Source organism: Anas platyrhynchos, chromosome 4 (genome assembly GCF_047663525.1).
Source record: "Anas platyrhynchos isolate ZD024472 breed Pekin duck chromosome 4, IASCAAS_PekinDuck_T2T, whole genome shotgun sequence".
Taxonomy (NCBI): domain Eukaryota; kingdom Metazoa; phylum Chordata; class Aves; order Anseriformes; family Anatidae; genus Anas; species Anas platyrhynchos.
Genome location: NC_092590.1, coordinates 76,269,961 through 76,291,503, shown reverse-complemented (window position 1 = coordinate 76,291,503; position 21,543 = coordinate 76,269,961). Strand labels below are relative to the sequence as shown.

The following is a 21,543-nucleotide window of genomic DNA, read 5'->3' as shown; positions in this document are numbered from 1 at the left end:
TCTTCTCATTCAACCTGGTCGTGCATAAATAGCCCCAAATTATCCTAAGGGGTTCAAATTATTTTTGCATGCTGAACTGCCCTGTGGACCAAAGAAAACTCCACTCTCATGAAAAAAATTAAGACATTAAAGGAAGATTATGATATCACAAGGATTCAGTGAAGACTTCCATGGCCCTATCCCGTACCCATATCTAATAGCTAACTCAGCATGACCAACAAGGTAAAGACAATTTTCTGCTAAACTTTAGCAAAAGAGAAGAGATGAGAAGAAGTTGAGGGAAAGTTAAAAACTGAGTTATGTGGCTCCTTGATGACAAAGGCTCTGTCTACATTGTAATTGTAATAATTGTGCATTGTAGTAGCAATAATTGTGCACAGAAATTACATCCTTTCTCTGTCCTTACTAGCAAGCAATAAAATGAGAGAAGGTTTGTGAGGAGTGGGGAGGGATGTGATGTACTGAGTAAGTTCTTAGAGGGAGACTGTAAGCATATCCACCTTCTTGAAAGAAGGAGGAAGCCATTGGGGTGAACTGTAGCAGGAAAGGATGTGGAGGAAAGTCAGGAAAGATCCAAAATGGATATTGTGGCACAGAGGAAGGTGCAAGGATCTGAAGAGACCAATGTGTCAACCAATGGCAATCCATCACCCTCCACTTGTGTGATAGCTGCATAGTTGTCCAAAATGTGAGCACAGGCAGAGGGATGAAAAAAGAGTAATAATTTTCATTTCCATTAAGAGGGCAAAACCAATGTAACATGAAGAAGATTCATGGGAAGATATCAAAACTTTTTGCCTGACTCACATTTCTCTGTACTGTTTCACGTGCCTTGAAAAACAAAACAAAACAATTCTAGAACACTTCCAAACATGTCTCTTAATTGCAGTTAAAAGAAATATTTGTCCTGATGCTTTTGGAGGGTGGGGTCTGTCCTGAAGGACATTAATTTTATCTGCATTAAATTTAAAGACCTTTGGCATGGCCAGAACATTAAGTACAAGCTTAGTATGCAGGAGAGTTGGGTCATGTGTGAAGAAGGAAGAGTTTTATTTCTGGAGAAGATCCCTAACACAGTGAGGCTTCCTTCTGTTTTGGACTCAGTCCAAGCAGCTGTCATGCACCTGACTGTTCAAGAACCATTTAGGCCAAAGGGTAAGCCAAGAGGCTGTCCACAGGTCTAAAATATATCTTCAGAATGCTACCATGCTCACTGTTAGCATTGCGTAGAATGCTGTGTCTAATGCTACAAAAGGTGAGGGATTATTCAGATATACTTTCCCCAAATTTGTAATCCCCTCACAAGACTAACTAAGAGAAAATGTATTTAAAGCAGAAAAATCAGCTGATTATTAATTTCTGCTTCCAAATGAGAAGGCAATAGTTATTACCACTTGCATGTTTTGCTCTGTTTGTTTCCTCTACAGGGCAGTATTAAATCACTAACTGTTCTGCCTAATGATAAAATCCACAAAATGAGTTTCTTCAGATTGGTACATAAAATTAAATTTAACTGAAGGTCTGACATGATTAATGAAACAGTGGGAGAATGCATTTTTCTGAGTCCTAAAACACACAGGAGTGCATGATGGTATCAGAGTAAAATGAGTTAAATTCCTAATAAAACACACAAGGACTCGCACCAACACATACATTTTCCCTTGTGGTTTGTTGTGATAAAGAGGATTTGTATACTTCAGACATCACACACAGATATTTGAAAATAAATAGAAATGGTGTTTATGATGCTAGTCATCGTGATGGAAAGAAGGATTAGAAAAATAATTTACAGTGTAATTTAATGTGGAGGCTAAATTGATCAAGTAGTTAATTTTATTCTTGTAAAGCAATGTAATATGTGTAAAGCCGTCTCTGTGTGGGATTATTAGGTGAAGAAGTAATAATACCCTATGTTATCTCACATTACTATGTTATCCCACACAAAGCCCATTAAGTCTATGTAAATGTTCCTGTTGTACTCAGTGGCCTCTTCTCTGAGTCATGAGCAAATCTGATTACCAGTTCTCAAAAAATAAATATTCCCTCTCCCAGAATTAGAATATTCATAAGTGGAGCTAGTCAGTGAAGTGAAAGAAGTGTCTTGTCACCTTAAAAAGTACACCCCTGTATTAGATCACAAGCAAAATGTTATGGTTCAAAGTCTGTCAGCCTGAAACTAGGCAATACAACTGTTCTGATTACTTGCACCACCTGAATTTGCCCTCTTTCAACATATGCACTGGGGAAGCTGAATGCAAGACCTGGGGTAACCTATTTGAATTCATCTGACTGTGATATGCTGACAAATGAACTGTACATCACAACTTGGATTTAGTCTATGCTGATGAAAGTAAAAAATAGTTGGCTGTTGACAAGCACCGATTAGGTCTACATGAAAATGAGCTTAGGGGTCTCAGTGACACTCCCACATTGTAATTCGTTAATGATGCTTAATATCTTCCTGGTCTCCGAGCACCTTGTAATCATTACAATGTATTTATCTGCATAACACTTGTGAGACAGCAAAGGGCTACTTCATAATGCTTTACAGGAGAATGCTTTAGAGAAGATAGGTCATCTAAGCAGGCCTCCACAGATCGAGGGACTACTCTACAATGGGTTCTTGAATTCAACCAAACAGAATCTACCTCTTCAATACTCAGTGCTTAGTTTTTCCATGCACAGGAGAAAAATGCCAGCATAGTAAGTGATGAATTGTTTATGATACAAAGTAGAAAATAAGTGGGGCTTAGGTGACCCCTAGGTACGATTACAAATTTTTGCCTGGGTTTGGTCACCTATTGAGGTGTGTGAATCTTACCTGTGGCCAGGAATGCAACCAAGCTTCTTAATAGAAACTCTCAGGGACTGAAGAATGATTTTCCAGTAGCTCCAAAATATGGATAATCTGTCCTTTTGTCCACGTGACTTTGCTCAATGCTTGCTTGGTTGTCAATCTGATGTTTCTCATAATTCTAAAATTAATTTAAAATGAAGAACAAGGAATAAAAGAAGATCCCTCTGTTGTTTGCCTAGTGTCCCTCCAGTGGCTGACATGCGCCTGCTGAAAACTCGTTGTGTATGTCATTCCTGTCCAATGTGACAGTAAAATTATACTTGACAAATGAGCAAGTTGTCATATCAATCAAAGGAAGATTTAAGGACAGGCTTACTTTTTTTTTCAGGCTTTCAACTTTTTCTTTTTTTTTTTTTTTTTTTAACAGCATTTTTCTACCACATGAGGCGTTACAAATGGCCCAGGAAAGCAGCACACTGCTCTCTTCCCCTTGGCTTCATTTATGAGTCTAGTACTTAAGCCATTTATGTAGAGAGATGGAATTATTTTTACCTCTCTGATTGAAGATCAGGAGGAATCTTTAGACTGATGTTAACAGGAGCAGGAACAATTAAGCTTTTATCTGGATATCTATGGTCTGGAAACACTCCCACAAAGACAATTCTTTCAAGGAAAGTCACATCTAGAAGGAAATTATATTCTATTTTTGTCTACTGTAATATTCAAGGCAAAACTCAGCAGGCAGGGAAGACCAACCCATATCCAGCATCTCAGTGTCTGAAATCACATGGAAGCCCTGCTTGGCTGTAGTAGTGATTCCTTGTACTATATATGGGCCAATCCATTTGCACTTCACAAGATGGCATTTAAAATTTGAAATTGTGGTTTAGGCTAACTTTAGGGTCTTAGTCTAATATTTTTAGTCCTGTGAAATCAGCCTCCCTCAGCTCTGCTTTACTGAGATTGTGTGCCTGTCGCGTGGTCTGATCAAGGGCACTCATTTTTGTGTCTTCCTATATCTTATGCTGCAGTACTGTCAAAGTACTTGCAAGCAAACAGGATTGAAAGGATTGTTTTATATTATTTATTTTACCTTTTCCTTCTTTCAGTGTTAGCCCCTCCCCCATTTTTCCCTCTTACCTTGAGCTTTGTTTTCATGCATTCTGCTTTGTGCTGTGCCTGTTATTTTGGGTTATGTCCATCTTCTATATAATTGCTTCTGAAAGGCTTAAGGTAAACACAGAAGAGCAGACTGATAAACAATTGCTGCAAGAAAGCCAAGTATAATAAAAGATAGCAGCATGGAGCAATATTTGGGAGTAGGATATAATTTTAAAGGTCAATAATGTACCAAGAAAATTTTGCCTGAAGCACAGCTCACATTGATAACAGAGAGTTGGTATCTTTGGATTCTTTAGATGCTAAATGAGTTTAAGTCAACCTCTGAGTTTATCTTTCTATCTTCCACCTTGTTTCAGGCTTGTCTTTTCCTTCCTTCCTTCCTTCCTTCCTTCCTTCCTTCCTTCCTTCCTTCCTTCCTTCCTTCCTTCCTTCCTTCCTTCCTTCCTTCCTTCCTTCCTTCCTTCCTTCCCTGTTTTCCTTCTTCTCTTTCTTTCTCTCTCTCTCTCTCTATACCAGATTTATCATGGCTTATAGAGTCACTTAGAAAGTCTCAAAACACATCTTTGTATTGTTAATTAAAATTGTTTTTCACATCATAGCCTTCTGCAGCAAACACTTGCTGGATTAGTAAGTCAACAAATAGAGAGTAGGTTTTTAATTTCCAGGTTGTGTTACCTGTTGGATAAATATTATTATTTATCCATTATTAACACTGGCATGATTTTTAGTAGTTGTTTCTGTGAGCACAAAACTCACAGTCTTTCTGTGTTTGTTTCCCTCTCTATCCCTTGTCACTGTGGCAGATTCAGCTGAAGTCTTAAAAACTGAAGTTGTCACAGGAAGACTTTCATCTCCATGGGGTCTTCGAGTCCTACAGCAATACTACCAATAATCTTAAAAGCAAAAAAACAGATTAATTCAATAATTCATCCGAATATAATGAGGTTTAGAAATTATTTATCCTGAGTTTTGTTATCAAAATAGATAATTATTTGAAGTTTAAAAAATATTTAAATGCTGCATTACACTATAACAAGCTCTCAACTTCTAAGATAATAAAGCCCATGACAATAAAGATATAGTTGTACTTGTCCAGATTTTTCAGTAGTCAATTAGGATTCCTGAGTTCTTCATTTCTAAGCTGGCATCATGAACAAACCTTGTTTTTGAAAGCTGGGTGCTCATATTCTATTTTTTTTTTTTTTCCAGTTGAGTGCTTCCAATTAAGACTAGGAAATTGTTGATTACTCCTCCAAATTTGGCAATAAACATCCTACTATAGTAGCATGACTTAAGGGAAATCTACATTTTGATCTAAAACTGCCAACACTTTGATGATTTTTCTCCCAGGCTGCTCAAAGTCCTGTGCAAAGGCAAGTGAAGGTTGTCAATGGATTTTAGCTTTGATAAACACAAAGTTTACATTTTCAGACTCTGCTTGGTACTCTGCTGTTGTCTGTCTATCCGTCTGCATGGAAAAACTCTCCACTGACAAGCACAATTAGAAACTGGAGAGTAAGGTCTGCCTGTTCCTTGTGTGGTAAAGTGCATCTTGGTTTTTATACGGTGTCCTGTTTCATCCCATAAGAAACCCATTCAGGATTTAATCTGTGTGTCTATAAATGCCAGCACAAATTGCTAGGCAGGGAGGAACTTTGAGTAATGACCTATTCAATTTTCTTCACGTGTTAATTCAATGCTCCCACCATGTCCTGTGCAGGCCAGAATAGACTGGCTGCAATTAAGACCTCTCAGGCAGGCTCTGTGTTTATGGGATGTATGATAAATCATGAGGCTTTTTTCTGGCACAGGCTGTAAAAACGATAACAGAAAATGATTGCACTAGCCATTCTGGCTTTTGCATTTATAGACTCCTAAGCTATAACAGCATATATTTCAGAAACAGAGACCACAGCCCTATAACAGGCTTTATGCTATGGGCTAGTTAAAATGAGCACTCAATTCTAAGTGCTGGAGCATGTGCCATCAAACACAGCCATGTTTGGGGCTGAAAGAGGGAATTTGTACACTCCTCCTAACAGTTCTCTGGGACAGACTTAATATAATCCACACATCAATACATGTTGCTATTTTGAGACTTTGTGAAGTGAGTGTTGTCCATGAGCACATCTGATGTTTTATTATCCCTAAGAACCAGCAGCATCGAAAGCTACATGGGGAAAATTAGGCATGGGTAAAAATGGGGCTGAAAAAATCCCTCAGTAAAACATTAAACTATACTCCATTATTACCACAAAGTTTGAACATGAATACTGTAAGCCTCCTTTGGGACATCTGTGAGGCTTTTCCACATGGGGAGCTGACTTTTCTCTGATCTTCTTCTTCTCAGTCTCCCCCAGTCTTACTTCTGAAAACTAAGATCAGAAAGAGGTTGTGGATGCAATAAAACTCTTACCATATCTGACATACAAATGCAAAAGACAATTAATACCATCAGCTACAATAAATTGTGTTAAAAAAAACTGCCCAAGAGGCATCCACATATGGATCTCAACAAAACTGATGATTTTAAGAAAAGAAGAACTATTTCCTGATATTAACTAGTTATGCATTGCTCTAGGTATTTTCTTTCTTTTCTTACAAGGTAACATGTACCCACAAGAAGGAAGTTACTTCAGGTTGGCCAGTCTCAAGCTCTGATATTGATGTGCAACTAGTACAAATAAGCTAATGTTAAACTTTGGCTGTTTCTAATTATCCTCTTATTGAAGCCAAAAAAATCCTGTGTATATGTTTTAATGCCTGTGTAACCTCCTTTCATACTTCTATTTTTGGTTCAATAAAACTCTAGAAAGAAAGAAAGAGAGAAAGAAAGAGAGAAAGAAAGAGAGGGAGGGAGGGAGGGAGGGAGGGAGGGAGGAAGGAAGGAAGGAAGGAAGGAAGGATGGAAGGAAGGAAGGAAGGAAGGAAGGAAGGAAGGAAGGAAGGAAGGAAGGAAGGAAGGAAGGAAGGAAGGAAGGAAGGAAGGAAGGAAGGAAGGAAAAAAAAACACCTTGGCTTTATTTGCTTTGGTTTTCCCTCTGTTGGTTCCTGAATTATGTGAAGGTGGACACATGACTGAATGCATTGAATTATTGTTCACTGGCTGATCCCTGAAAACCACCAGTTGGGTTCGCAGCCCATCTCAGTTGCAAAATAAACCATGCTGGCATGAAATTCTTTTGTGGTGTTTTGACTACATAATTCACTTTGGCTAACGATATTTCAGTTACTATTATGGGGTTGTGAATTAAACCAGCATGCTATGCTGTTCAGAATGACCTTGTATGATATCACCTTCTCTACCGCTTCATTTCTCTAACATAGGTAGAAAATCCTAACTCATTTGCCTAGACAAAGAATGTCGGTATCCCACAGTTTCCACTCAGGGATAAATTTCATATACATATTTTATATGCAATGTATGTATGTATGAAATGGTGAGGACCCCAAACACTAATCCTGCGTATAAGTGATTAAATATGTATTCTGAATCTGGAACCAAACCCCAAAGCCCATTACAGACATAAACCCCCTGGCAGGATTGCAGCAGCATGTCTCCAATGCAGAAGAAACTCTAAAGCAACCTGCATTACATCATTCCAGGTTCACCTTCTCTTTCTTTTTAAATCAGTCCGTTCACCTTAATCAATAATTTCTTTGCTTGTTTCTGAGTGTCATTTGCCCTGCTTCTTTCTGGCATTCAGACACCCTGAACTAAGACAGGCCTATTCATCTTCCTGCGTTGCAGCTCTCCATAAGTAAGCCTAGCAGCTTTAATATTTATTGGCAGTTTAGATTCACCTCAACACAGTCATGTCTCTAAAAAGTAGCCAGATACTGCTTTTTCATGTCCCCAGAAATGTTTCTTATCTCCGGTAAGTGTTTAGGGCCAGGCTGAAATAAGCAGCTGTTTTGCTATTGATTCTGAGAGACCTTCACTTTGGCTGTTGCTCTGTTGATAAAAGCAATATCACGTTTTCAAAATGCAATGACATAAACATGCATTTATCATACAGCTTATCATCCTCCTCTCCACTCTGTGTACTTTTTGTGTAATAGGTTCTGCATGAGCACCCAAACCCAAAGATAAACAGAGCAGGAGTTAAACGAGCACAAAAAGCTGCTTCCCACAACAGTGAAGCTCCAAAGGTGATGCAAAATTTGCAGCTCTGTGGAGGTGACTTCAGTCCTTCCACTGGCACAAACAGAGATTTATTTCCATGTCTTTTCATTGCATTAGTCTGGCTCTTACCACCCAGATTTGCTGCCTTTTTGCCAGGAATCTGCCCAGAAGAGGCTCTTTGTCACCTTGTTCCAGAGACCTTTTTATACCTCAAAGACTCTCTTCTTTTCTGACTGACCTTCGCTTCTCCCTGTCCAACAAAATGAAAACCCTAGCATCTACTAGCTGTATTTACAGTGTCATAAAAGATTTCTTGCTGAGAGACATATATTCCCCGATATGATTCTTTTTAGGGTAATAGGAAATCATTGTGCAAGAATAAAAAACTCTGATTTTTATCTTGTGCCCTTGTCTTCCCTTTGTGTCCCACAGTGTTTTAATTAAGCTGTAATTTCGAAGCCCTCTAAGATAGGGATATATCTGCCTTTGCTCACATTAAGTACTTTATAGCATGTTATAAAGACAGAAATTTTGCAAATCAGTCTGCTGGCATGTCACCAATATACTGGAGGTTAGTTAATAGTGAGCTCAGGAAATGGATAGCTCTGTGAATTCTAGTGTTGTTGTTTTTTTTTTTTTTTTTAATTGTGATTTGCTAATATCTCTTAATATCTCTCAGTGCATTCAGTTCATGCCCATTTGAAGGACTTCCTGGGACAGAGGATGGTAGATTTTGAAACCATATCATTATGTCTTCCTTTTCTATTAACTCAATCTGTGACATCATATTATCAACAGCAACTATAATTAGGTTTATAAATCCCACACTGATCCAGAAAGGGGAAAACAGACCTTAAAAATACACTAACTTGCTCTTGTGATGATAAGAAAGGTATTAACAAACAAATAGGACAGCTGGAGAGAAGGAGGAACTTACTTAGAAAAAAGAATTTGTGCCCTAAGGAAATGTTTTTGGAAAAGTAAAAGGGTACGCGGCAGTGGGGATCTATTGGAAAATAATAAAGACAGAAAGGAGTCAATCAAAATTAGGAGTTCAATTCAAACTAATGACTTTACAGGACATTTAACATAGAAGCTAAAAATCCAACACACAATTTTTACTCTCTCCTACCTACTCACCAGAAGAAATCACAGGAGCCAAGCTTAAGACAAGTCAAAGGTCCAACAAATTCCACTAACAACAATTCCAAGAGACTTATTGTGCTGGAGAGGAGAAAAATGTTACTTCACTTTCCTTCTGTTTGAATTATTTGACTTCTACAGAGACATGCTTGGTATAAGCTGTGCAAAATTTTGTTTTAGAAAAGGAAAACAGGAAATAAACACAGGAGTCAGAGAATATATGTGCATAATCACTCCTGCATTGGTCATTTATCACCTGGAACACCATTGCATGAAAGTGAGCATGCTTCAGTTTGAGACTACATGCTTTGAGTGTAGACTAAAACCTCATGAACTGCATCTAATCAATGCAGATTTTGTTGGGTACAGAGGTAAGAGATAAACAGGGCCTCCTAGTAGCAAGGACAAACTTGCAAGAGCAAAAAGAACTTTGTTTATTAAGTATCCGTAGGCTACTGAAGTTCTGGAGTTTAGGTATGTTAAAGAAAAGGGAGGGCAAAGGCTGATTTTCTGATCATCTTTGGCTCCACTGTACTATTACAGTTTCCTTACTACTGTGACCAGAACTGTCTCATAGGGTTCTTTTGTATTATTTATTGGTCTGTAAATACCTATATGTTCTATCCATTATCTTACTGTTAAACCATAATTTATTAATGGAAGAAATTTTCTTGGTCTTCCTTGAATGACTTTTAGCACAGTGAACACATTTATCCTTAATTTATTTGTTAGTAAAGAAACAACCCATGTGTTTTTGGATGTCTCCTCTGTGTCTTCTTTGTGCATTTGGGATAATTTTCTCTAGAACATTCTCTTACCTTTCACAATCTTCCACATTTGGTGCTACTGTATCATCAGTGATAAAAATTGTAAAAAGTTCTAACAAGTGTGCTAGAAAGAGTACTACTTCATTGGCACTAATCAAGTGCCAGATTCAGAGGCAATGAGAGTGTGGACAAGAAGGATGTGAAATTCAGGTTGGAGAATTGAGACTGCAGCAATTAAAGGAGGGAGGAGAGCATGAAGAAATGAACTCCATCTTCAAAGAAAGATAGGGAGGGACACCTTTTGGTTATATTAGCAGTTAACAAGTGCCTCCAACCTATTTGGTAGAATTAAACATGTTTCCTACTAATTTTCTAGACATGTGCATGTTCTGGGAAGAGAAACATTAATTAATACTAAATATCTAACTCATGGCCTGCCTCAGCTTTCAAGGCAAATTATAAATATTTCCAGGAAAGATCATTAAAAACAACACAGATGGAATGTTCAGCTTGATTTGTAGAAATTGCCTAGAAGCAAAGGTGCTGTGAAGATGGATGAGTTTGTTAAAAAGGAAAGAATATTTCAAATATCTTTTCATAAGAAAATGAATAGCTTCTTCCTACCTCTGCAATGTGGTCAGAAATACAAAAAAAAAAAAAAAAAAGCTTTTCACAGACTGAAAAATAACGTGTGTCTGGTGCTTTCTCCTGACAGAAATTTCTCAAGGATTGGAGCACAATTACCAGCAAATTCTAGAATCTCTTATCAGCTTTTCCTTCCTCCAGCTCTCTGCTCTGTCTCATGCTAACATGTTTCTTCTATCTTTTACCCCTGATTCTGATGGTCAGGATGAAATCCAACAGTATGACCAGGGAAACCTCTGATATTCCTTGCCAGGGGGAATGTACACTTAGAAGTCTTAGTACACTTGGTTAAGGGCATTTTAAATCAGGTGTTAAAATTATTTGAAACATTTGGAAGACGATTTTCGGACCGGCTATTAGAATTAGTGAAATATATTCTTTTAACATCCAGGGAAATATTTGTATATCCAAATGTTTTTACATTTCTGATTTAGTTTCAAGATAATCAGTTTTGAAGAGATGATGATAATTTAGATTCAGAATCACAGAATTACCACATCACAGAATTACATAATGTTTGAGGCTGGAAGGGATCTCTGGAGATCATTTGGTAAAACCCTTCTGCTCAAGCAGGGTCACCTACTCAGGACTATGTCCAGTTGGCTTTGGAATATTTCCAGGGGTGGAGACTCCACAACCTCTCTGGGCTACTTCATGGTGAAAAGGTATTTCCTGGTGTTTGGAGGGATTGTCCTTTATTTCAATTTGTGCTCATTTTCTTTTGTCTGGGCATCACTGAAAAGAGCATCATTCCATTCTCTTTGCACTCTCCCTTTATATAGAATAATAAGATACTCCTCTGAAGCTTCCCTTCTCGAGGCTGAGGAGTTCCAGCTCTCTCCACTTTTCTTCACACTAGAGGTGCTCCAGTCCCTTAATTTGCATAGAGTCTTCATGTTTCTCTTGTACTGGGGAGCCCAAAACTGAACACAGTACTCCAGGCATGACCTCAGTCCTGCTGAAGAGAGGGTAAGGATCATCTCCCTGGACTGCTGGCAAAACTTTGACCTTTTTTTGGCACAATGGCACACTGCTGGCTCACGTTAAACTTGATATCCAGCAGGTTCCTCAGGTCCTTCTCTGAAAAGCTGTTCCTCAGATAGGTGCTCCCCCCAGCATGTATTGGTGCATAAGATTGTTCCTCCCTGAGTGCAGAACTTCACACTTCTTGTTGGACTTCATGAAGTTTTATCAGTTCATTTCTCCAGCCTATCAAAGTCCCTCTGGGTGACAGCATAACTGGACCCAGCCTTTCAGCCAGTTTTCAATCCACCTCACACTCTGCCCACCCAGCCCATACATCTATGTTTTTCCTGAGGATCTTCTGGTAAAACAATATCCACTGCTTTTCTCTCACCTACCAGGCCAATAATTTCTTTGTACAAGTTCATCAAGCTGGTGTTCTGACATCTTCACAGGGATAAAAGCGAGGCTGACTAGTTTGTAATCCCCCGGGTCCTCCTTCATCCCATTCTTGAGGATAGGAGTGACATTTGTATTTCTCCAGTCTTTGGGCACTGCTTCTAATCACCATGATTTTTCAGTTACATAGAGAGGGACCTCACAATGACATCTGCCAACTCCCTCAGCACTCATAAGTACATCCCATCAGGGCTCATGAGCTTGTGAATGTCTTTGCTTAAGTATTCTATTACCTGATCCTCTTCCACCAAGGGTACATATTCCTTGCTCCAGACTTTTCCTTTCATTTCTAAGTCTTTAGATTTCTAAGGACTAAAAGAGATCTCAGGATCTCAAGAAAGACCTCTAGAATTAAACAAACTTTCTATTCATAGCTACAGTCCCACAAGATGATATGTCTACTGACCCTCCTGATCTTCTGAGGGAACAGTTAGAGACTGAAGAGCATATCTAGAAATCAGGATTTTTATCTATAAAGATTTTTTTTTTGAGGTCACAGTAACTTTTTCTGCCAAAATTCTTTACTGCCTTTATCTTGAACTATAGCTTCTATCTTGAAAGTGTGGGAGTACCCAATCTGTGTTATAACAAAAGGTTTTTCTCCTCTGTGGGCTCCTTTGATCACACAGATAAGTTAATTTATCAAATATGTTTATTTGAACTTCAAATTTTATTTCATGGCACCAATCTCAGTAATATAGTGGCAATTGACTTAATCAGGGTTGAGGGTCAGACTTCAGGAAATACTAATGCTGTACTACAAGAAGTGGGAAAAATTTACCCAACACCAAGATTTGTTGTGAAATCACTTAAGTTTATGTGATCAGATGGAATACGTGTATGGCTCTCACAATTTCACAGAAACAAACTGATATATCATAAACTGTTATGAACTTTTTTTTGTTTGTTTGTTTGCTTTTACAGAGAGCCAGAGAACAACCATGACAGATTCCCTAACATCTTGTAAGTAAATCTCTGTCAAATAATTTTAAGGATATTTAGACTCTTTGTTTAAAACAAACAAAACAACAACAACAACAAAACTCATTCTTTTCATTTTCATATTATTTTTATGCATTCTTTCCCTTTCTCCCGAACAGGCTTTATGAAACCGCTGCAGTACATAAAATATGGATTTTAGTACCATTTGGATAATATTTCCCTTCTCCTATTATGGGACAGATATTTTCCCAAGACAATGTAAAATAACATAGCTCTTCAGATGGCTGCCTGGCAATAGCTCAAAATCTAGGAAGGGAAGGCAGAGAAATCTTTGGAGAAACTGATGAAAATGTCAAGGATACAGGAGGAATAAGATGAAATCTCCGTTGCTGAAACATGCTTGCCAACTGATAGGTTACATTTTGCTTTAGATAGACATTATTGCATAGAGGTTGAACATCATACATAAAATGGATGTGCCCACACAGGAGTCTTTCTCTCACTGCTTTTAAAACACTGTGGAAGCTTTATCACAAACCCATCCATGACTTTGACACCCGTGCTAAATATGCTGCTACAAAACCTAAAATCAATAGGCTGGAAGGTGAAATGATTCTTCAAATCAACCCCGACTGTCACAGTCACTACTGTGTGACCACATCCTTGTAGCTACATCTGCCAATGATCCATGCATAAGACTTCACTGTCAGAAACACTGCGAAGTTTTGTTTGAATTCATAGGCCAGAATACAGTCAACTATTTGCCTTATAATGACATATTTCAGGCTTTGAAACGTGGAGAACCAAAAATAGTGATCAGAGCTACCCTGATAATCAAACACACCTTTACATTTATAGAGCATTTGAAGGTCCCTTGTTAAAAGTGCTGCTTAAATGTTAAATAGAAGTACATCTAAATATTTGGGAAGTATTATACTACTATTACTACTTTTATTTTCCAGAAAGGTTGCAGAACCAAGGCTTTCATTATCTGTAACCACTTAAGATTCCAAGTTACTTTTGCTAAAGAGGGAATGATAGCTTTGGTGTCTGGGCTAAGATCCAAATGAGTAATTACATTCTGCAAGCCTACATTCTTCCTCAAGTTTTATATTAGATCAAGTTCTTTTCACTTAGCAATGTTGCTTTTTAAAGACTGACATCGTCCAAGCCAGAGGCAGCTGCATTTCACTGATGGGTGAAATAATTCTTATGTAAACATAATTTGAATAAATCAAGTGCTTTGTGGTTTTCAAAAAGCAATGTCCACTCCAACTCATGTTTTTCATTTGTTACATGTATGGAATAAAATCCTGTAATGCAAACAAAACAAAAATCCATCAAATCTCTGATTTCAGGAAGCTGCCTAAGCACAGGCAATAGGGAAAAATGCTTTGGGCAGTTCACATTTACTTTCAAGTGTTTTGTTCATAAACAGCTTTTAATGAAATGGATTTAAACTGAGTATGATGCATATAAAAATAAAACAGCTATTCACCTGCTGAAAATCCCATTAGCAAAACTGCAAATAAGATGAACTGAAATTAATAAATCTGTGAACTTCCTTGAGATATATTTTAGAAGTCTCCAGCTCAGTAAATAATTAATTGGTATGAGATTTTGCTTCTGTTCAGAAATATAAACTCTTGCAGCATAGATTAAATGTGCTTTACTTACTAATGATTCTCAATGCATCAAAGCTGAGAGGTGGCAAGGCAGAAGAGCTGAAATGAATAAGTAAAAGGCAACAGTGAATTTGTCAGGCTGTACTAAGGTGTTTGTAAATCAGATCTTGAACTTAAAATGTAGTTCTGTTCACAAAGTGTAGTTCAGAGAACTGTTATGGGCAAGTTGTAGCACAATACTCAGTACCGTGTTGCTATGTCCATAGTTTTATTCTAGGTGATTGGTTATAACCAAAGATAGTGAGTACTGTCCTTCTGCTGTTTTCTCCACGATGAGCCTTTTACAAAGAAGAAAAGGAAATCTGTTCAGACAACCCTGCAAGGGACAGGAAAACACCCCTTTGTAGGAAAAGATCCATATATATCTCCCATAAGAAAAAATAATAATAATAATATATATAAGAAAGAAAGAAAGAAAGAAAGAAAGAAAGAAAGAAAGAAAGAAAGAAAGAAAGAAAGAAAGAAAGAAAGAAAGGAAGGAAGGAAGAAAGAAAAGAAAGAGAGAAAGAGAGAAAGAGAGAAAGAGAGAGAGAGAGAGAGAGAGAGAAAGAGAGAAAGAGAGAGAGAGAGAGAGAGAAAGAAAGAAAGAAAGAAAGAAAGAAAGAAAGAAAGAAAGAAAGAAAGAAAGAAAGAAAGAAAGAAAGAAAGAGAGAAAGAAAGAGAGAAAGAGAGAAAGAGAGAGAGAGAGAGAGAGAGAGAGAGAGAGAGAAAGAAAGAAAGAAAGAAAGAAAGAAAAGTGTGAAACCTGTGCTAACAGAATACCTCCTTTTTCAAGGTATGTTGTGTCTGCACCAGTTATTTCTCTGAGGCAGGGTTTTCCTTGCTTTATTCCTGCTCTTGTGCCTTGCATGTACTGGCACCCCACTCATCCCCATTCCTCTCAGCTTCCTCCCAGGCCAGGAACAAATTGTTTTCTTCTGGTAATATCCAAGAGTCTCTTCCCACTAGCACTGCTTTTTGATCCAGTTTTGCTGAAAGACATATTTTTTTGTACTGAAATATTGGAATTTAAGTGGAATCAATCATAAGCAATATTATTGCTACATAATAGCTCTTATTAGGCTCAATCTTGTTATTGCAAGCTATTGATTAGACTGGGCAAATTTCTTACAGCTTAAAGGATTTTACATCATTTACAGTAATTACCAGTCCTCCTAACTGGTAAAGATATCTCTGAACCCCCTGAAGGACATTCCGGATGGGCTGAAGTTGTAGATAATTTCCTTTTACTTTCGTGAAGTCAGGATTTTGTCCACTTCAAGAAGTGAAGAATATTTTTAATTTAAATATAGATTTCCCAAACCAGCTCAGCACCATGGGGAGCAGCAACTTGAGGCAAGGGAGCACTCTCCCTGCTTCCCATATTGGATAACCCGGCACATCTCTTTTCTCCAGCTGCAGAGAAATCCCACACATGGTTTTGTTCACCTTAAGTCTGAAGCTGGGTATGGGGAGATATTTCATGTTCCCTCAGTGCTGTGACTGAACTAAAAGCACTGCAGCTTCCTACTGCTATGCATGTGGGCTCAATGACCTGGAATTTCCTTCTGAAAATTTATCTTCCCAAAGTCTAGCTATGTCTTGTTGTGACTGTATGTATGCACCCCAATTTGAATAAAGTACATTGGCATTGTAGTCACCTTTCCACTCAGGAAATGTGTCCATTTTCCCTGGATGAATAAGTACTTTGCATGTTAGTTTCAGACACTAATCTACCTGTATAATCATTGTATAATAATTTACTTTTATTTTTACTTTGCTGCAAAGTAATCTAGGGCTAACACTTTCATAGTAAATCAGTTTATTGAAGAAGTAATAACAGCGAGTCATTTTCATTCATCTAAATGACAGCCACTGACATTAGAATATACCTTGGTACAAAGTTTAACTATTAGTACAGTGGTTGAAGAGAAGAGTGCCTTTGAACCATGGACTTCATTCACCTTGACATTGATGGCTCATGACGGTTTTGTGTTGGTACCTGCAAGACTGATCTGATACTTAGTGAAGATTCTGCTGGCATCTCTGCATATAGAATCAGGTTTTCTGAGTGTAGCACCTCAACTGTAGTTCAGTGAGTACTTTCTGACATGTGGATTATATTGTAAAGGAGTGCAGAGGGACGTAGTGACTTTTCAGTGTAGCACAAAAAATTATAACGTTCCAAATAATAGGAAGCATATCAAAAGAGTTGTATAGCCTTTTTCAACCTTAAATGTTTTACTTCTTCTGGCGGCATAGTCTGAATCAAGTAAATAACTACAATGAGTCCAGGGCAATGACCCTTGAATTTGACTCCTAGTCCTGGCCAGGATTTAAAATACAACCTTGGGCAAGGTCAGGTTCAGACATTCCGTACCTCAGCTTCCCCATCTGCAGAATGACAATAATTCCTGTTCCACAAGAAGACTGTGGGGCTTAATTAACATCCATAAAGCACCTTGAAATCCTTAGATAAAAGGTTCTGTAAAAGGGCAAAAGTAATTACTGTTATTATAGTGATGCTGCTATAAAATATTCATGATATAATGGCAAGTCCAGTGAACATTCAGAAGCTTGTAAGATCAATTGCTGTGCATGAATGCACAAGCACATTAGCAGGTTGTACAAGATGCAAGGCAATTTCCTTCCAGCTACCAAGGCCCCATCCTGCCAAGGACCAAGAGCCCCTGTTCCCCTCTGAACTTGATGAGAAGCTTTTACTAATAAAAGAAAAAGTGGGATCTAGCATCTTGCAGAAACAGTCTCTTAAAAATGCAGTGGAGATTCTCATCATGGAAAAATAAATACTGAGATTTGTTTTCATATTGAAACTGTAGTAAACTTCAGTGAATTGTTGTGCTGGCACCCATCACCAAAGCAATCCATAGCTGACACAAAGCATGGCAGACTTTCTTAAGTCAATGCAGCTATGCTGATTTATGGCAGTGAAGTTCTTAAGAACACACAGTGTTCTTGAAGATGAATTTTTAAAACTCAAATGACAAATATTACCCCAAATTAAAGTAGTTTTGCACAGAAAAAATAAAGAGATAAATACATAGACACTTGTTCAGATTGTCTTGACTCAGTGCATATTAAAATAGAATGTAAAAAAAAATGTCAAAATTGTTTTATCATTGAAAAATATATAAAACATTAGTTCTTTAGGATATAAACCAGCAACTGGATACATTGTGGATTCAAATTATTACTATTCCTCCCGTTCTTGCATTCATTATTACCTAGAGCTTCACAGTACCGGCTGTTTGGTTTTGAAGCAAATTATTATTCATCACTTTCTAACCAACTACAGGACATACCTAATAACTATCTGTGTTTTGCAATTCAGGTATTTAAGGACTTCTGACTTAAGGACTTCAAAGTAAGGAGTCTAAGTTGGTGCTAAAAGTCATATGAAGGCAAAACATTCTTGGCACTCAGGCTGGTTGCACCTTCTCAGATCACGAACCTTGACAAGTTCTGTAGCATTTTATGACATCCCAGACATTTTTTTACACATCTGAGCTTAAATCCACTACTTTTAGCCTGCTCAAAAAACAGTACCATCTTTAGTGTCCCTCTGAGCATATACCATCTCCTCAACTTTTATCCATACTTTAGCACTCTCATTTTTACTTCATTAATTCCAATATTCATTTGACATTTCCTCAGATTTTAATTGGTAACAAAGGAAGATTTCTTAAAACATCAATCCCAAAGATAATATCAAAATATATAATTACTTCAGTAGGATGTTCTGTGACTTTAACAGAATGTTTTTTGGGAAGAAAGTATTCTTCTTCAGGTCTATGAGTCTCAGTGACCTGTAAAGAAGGGGAAATTTCCTCGTGCACAAGAACACAGCCAAAACAGTCAAAATTTACTTGTTAACCCAGTGTGAAGACTGTGGCTTGGAATAAATCACTGAAGCTCTGAAGAGATGGTATAAGTAGAGCTAGGAGTTTTGAGAGGAAATTCTTCTTCACTGGAAATTGTATAGTTGAATCTGTGTCTATTAGTTAGAGTTTCTATCTATTTGCAGTGAAGATCAGTGAAAACCACAAAAGAAAAAAAAATGTGCCTAAAAATAACAGTGCACTACCTCATAGATTTCCAGGAAGCTCTCAGTCTAAATGGTTTAGGATCAGACATTTGTAAGCTTCCCAGGACCTTGGGGTCTCATCTGGTGTCTTTTCATAGGAGAACTGCACCAGAACTTCAAATCCTTTGAATAAAAATCAAATTTCCTAGCCTACAAACTTTTGGCAAGAAACTTCACCAATTTCCAAGTTTCCTGGCACTCTGTTTAACTGTTTTCCACAGAGGAAAGCATTCCAGTTTCTTTTCTCCAGCCCATTCCAACAAAAACTCAGGGGCAGTGGGAAGCAAATTTCAAGTTTGGAGAACTAGGAATAGTCTTGGTGTGATGGAGTGATCATAATACCTTCATGGATTTGTAATGAAATGCAGGCATATTTAAATTCTACATACAATTAGTAATAATACTAACAACAACAATAATAATAATAGAATAGTAAAACAAAATAAACCAACACATTTTCCTTCTGCCATTTATTTAAAATTTACATTTTTCCAAGATTTCAGGATCATTTGTGGAACTCAGTTTTTCATTTCAAGGTGGCTCTTGGCCATGGAATGATACATAGATGACCTTAACAAAACTCTCTTGGAGTACAGCAGCCTGAAGCATTGCTATAATTCATGGCAGATGTCTTCAATTTGCATTCATAGCCTGTCCAGCACCCATGGTGTTTCTTGCATCCTGGTGTTTCATCAATTCACAGTATTACATAAATATGTAAATATAACATTTAAAGCCATCGGATGACTGAGGGAGAAAAGATGCACCAAATGATGAAAAAAAAAAAAAGTATTTAAATATTTACTGAGAAAATATTAATGATATGGGAATATTCAAAAGAAATGGCAAGTGCCGTGTATGTTAGTAGCTAATAAAAACAGTGACTCGGAAGAAAGATCTTCTATTGTCTGAAATATTCAACACCCACAGCTTTCAAAATTAGCTTTATGACATAACAAAACTTTTTTTTTTTTTTTTCCCCCTAGGAAATATTTGCGAAACTACTTTCATACAATGTTTCACTGATTCTTTTCTCTCCTTTTATAAGGACATTTGGGGAATACATTTGTGATTTTTTTAGCATTGGGCATTCATTTGTGTATGAATACAGTGGAATGTCAGAATCCTCAAATCCATTAAAACTGTTAAAACATCCACAAAAATGCAGATTGTTTTGCAGAAGATAAGATTCGAAAAATCATTTAGAACACTTCCAATGAGATCAGTCCTTAGCCGGTGAGTAGAATTATCTGCAATCCCAAAGAAAGCCCAGACTACGCAAGGATATAGACCAATACTTTTCTCCTGCAAGTATTAGTTGTAATGAATGGGACTATTGGCAATATTCAGATTAGACATACATATATCTTTGCAAATGGCAGATCTGACCAAATGAATGAGGTCTATATATGGCAGGAGGGATATACTGGGAGGGAGAAAGGGTGTCATGATTTCTCCATTTAGGCAGATGGGATAATCCACATAATGAACCACCCCAGTACCTGTAGCACTCAGACGCACGCTGGAAGAAACAGCTGGGAAACAGTCATGTGGTACCATTTAGCAGCATAATCCTTGCCTCCAAATACCATGTCCATTTGCTTGACAATCCTTCACATTGCACTTCAAGATGTTCTCATCCTGCATGTGTGTCTTTTGGTCTGTTCCTCATACACTGAAGAAATTTCATCTTGTGGTAATGAATTCACAAAAAGAGTGTTTAAACAATCAGACCTTGTGAACAACAAGCTTATGCATATGCATTAGCTATTCTAAAATTTATGTTTAATGAATAATCATAATTATAATACAACCAGTTTCCTGCTTCAGGAGGAGTGTCATTTTGCATTGCAGGCTTAAGGGATGTGAAAAATTAGGGCATTCCAAAGATGGTAATGACAAACAAAGCGATGACAAAGGAAATATCAAGGCTAAAATGACCAGTGCAATAGATATGATTACTGCAGAAATTTAGTAACAGCAAAAAAGAATAAGGAAGAGGGAACTTGTGATGCATTTGATGCCTACAATAAAATACTGGACTAGGTACAAATCTGTTTATATCAGAAAAATGTAAGGACTAAGATATTCAGTTAAAAAAATCATTTCCACAATCATGTTCTAGAAGAATCATTTCAAGAAGATGGGAATAATTTGGGAGCTGCACTTTGTCACGAGCAGAGGTGAGGATGGATGGTTCTATGCAGAACTGGCTGTGTAGGTCAACAAGAGGTTCAGATTTTCTGCGAATGCCTGGCTCTTCAAGATGTGATGGATGCAGAACTAAGCAGGCTTCAGCTAGCCAGGATGTCAGTGGATGATAACAGGAGACAACTGTCCAAGTGACAGAGTGGATCTTGTCAGAAGGGGGCTGGTGATGGAGTGAGAAAAGGAGGAAACCATCAAGCTCACAATGGGAAAATGAGGAGTTCAGAATAGGCCCTTATTAAGCCATCCCAGTAGAGCTGTCAGAGAGACAGTCTGATGCATGGGAGAAGGGCTGAGGGAGATATATTACAGGCTGAAGAGTGGTAAGGTTTCAAAAAGATGTTAATAGCTCTCCATCTTTCATGTAGGCTGGATGTGGACTGAAGTTCCCTGCACAAAATATGTACTGTACAGGGGGAATTTCATCCCCCATTAATTTGCAGCCAACTCGCCAGTGGGTTGGTCCATTTAATTTCAGTTCATAACACTACCAAGTAGTTTTGGGAGAGTAAGCAAAGACTCATTTTCCCTCCTTGAAACTATTAAAGTCATTTATGTGAGCAAAATGTAATTATCTACACTGAAATTTAGCCAGCAGACTG

The 21,543-nt window shown here is 37.7% G+C and overlaps 1 long non-coding RNA gene across 2 annotated transcripts in view; it reads left to right on the top strand.

The window, feature by feature from the left end:
- Window positions 1-21,543, top strand: part of LOC140002518 (uncharacterized) — a 124,356-nt gene that overhangs the window by 66,279 nt on the left and 36,534 nt on the right. Inside the window, exons 5-6 of one of the 2 annotated variants that reach the window (XR_011809289.1) lie at window positions 12,947-12,985; window positions 13,123-15,011. This is a non-coding gene — a long non-coding RNA (uncharacterized lncRNA). Of the gene's footprint in view, window positions 1-12,946; window positions 12,986-13,122; window positions 15,012-21,543 lie in introns of those variants that run through there. The other variant, XR_011809290.1, reaches the window with a different exon arrangement.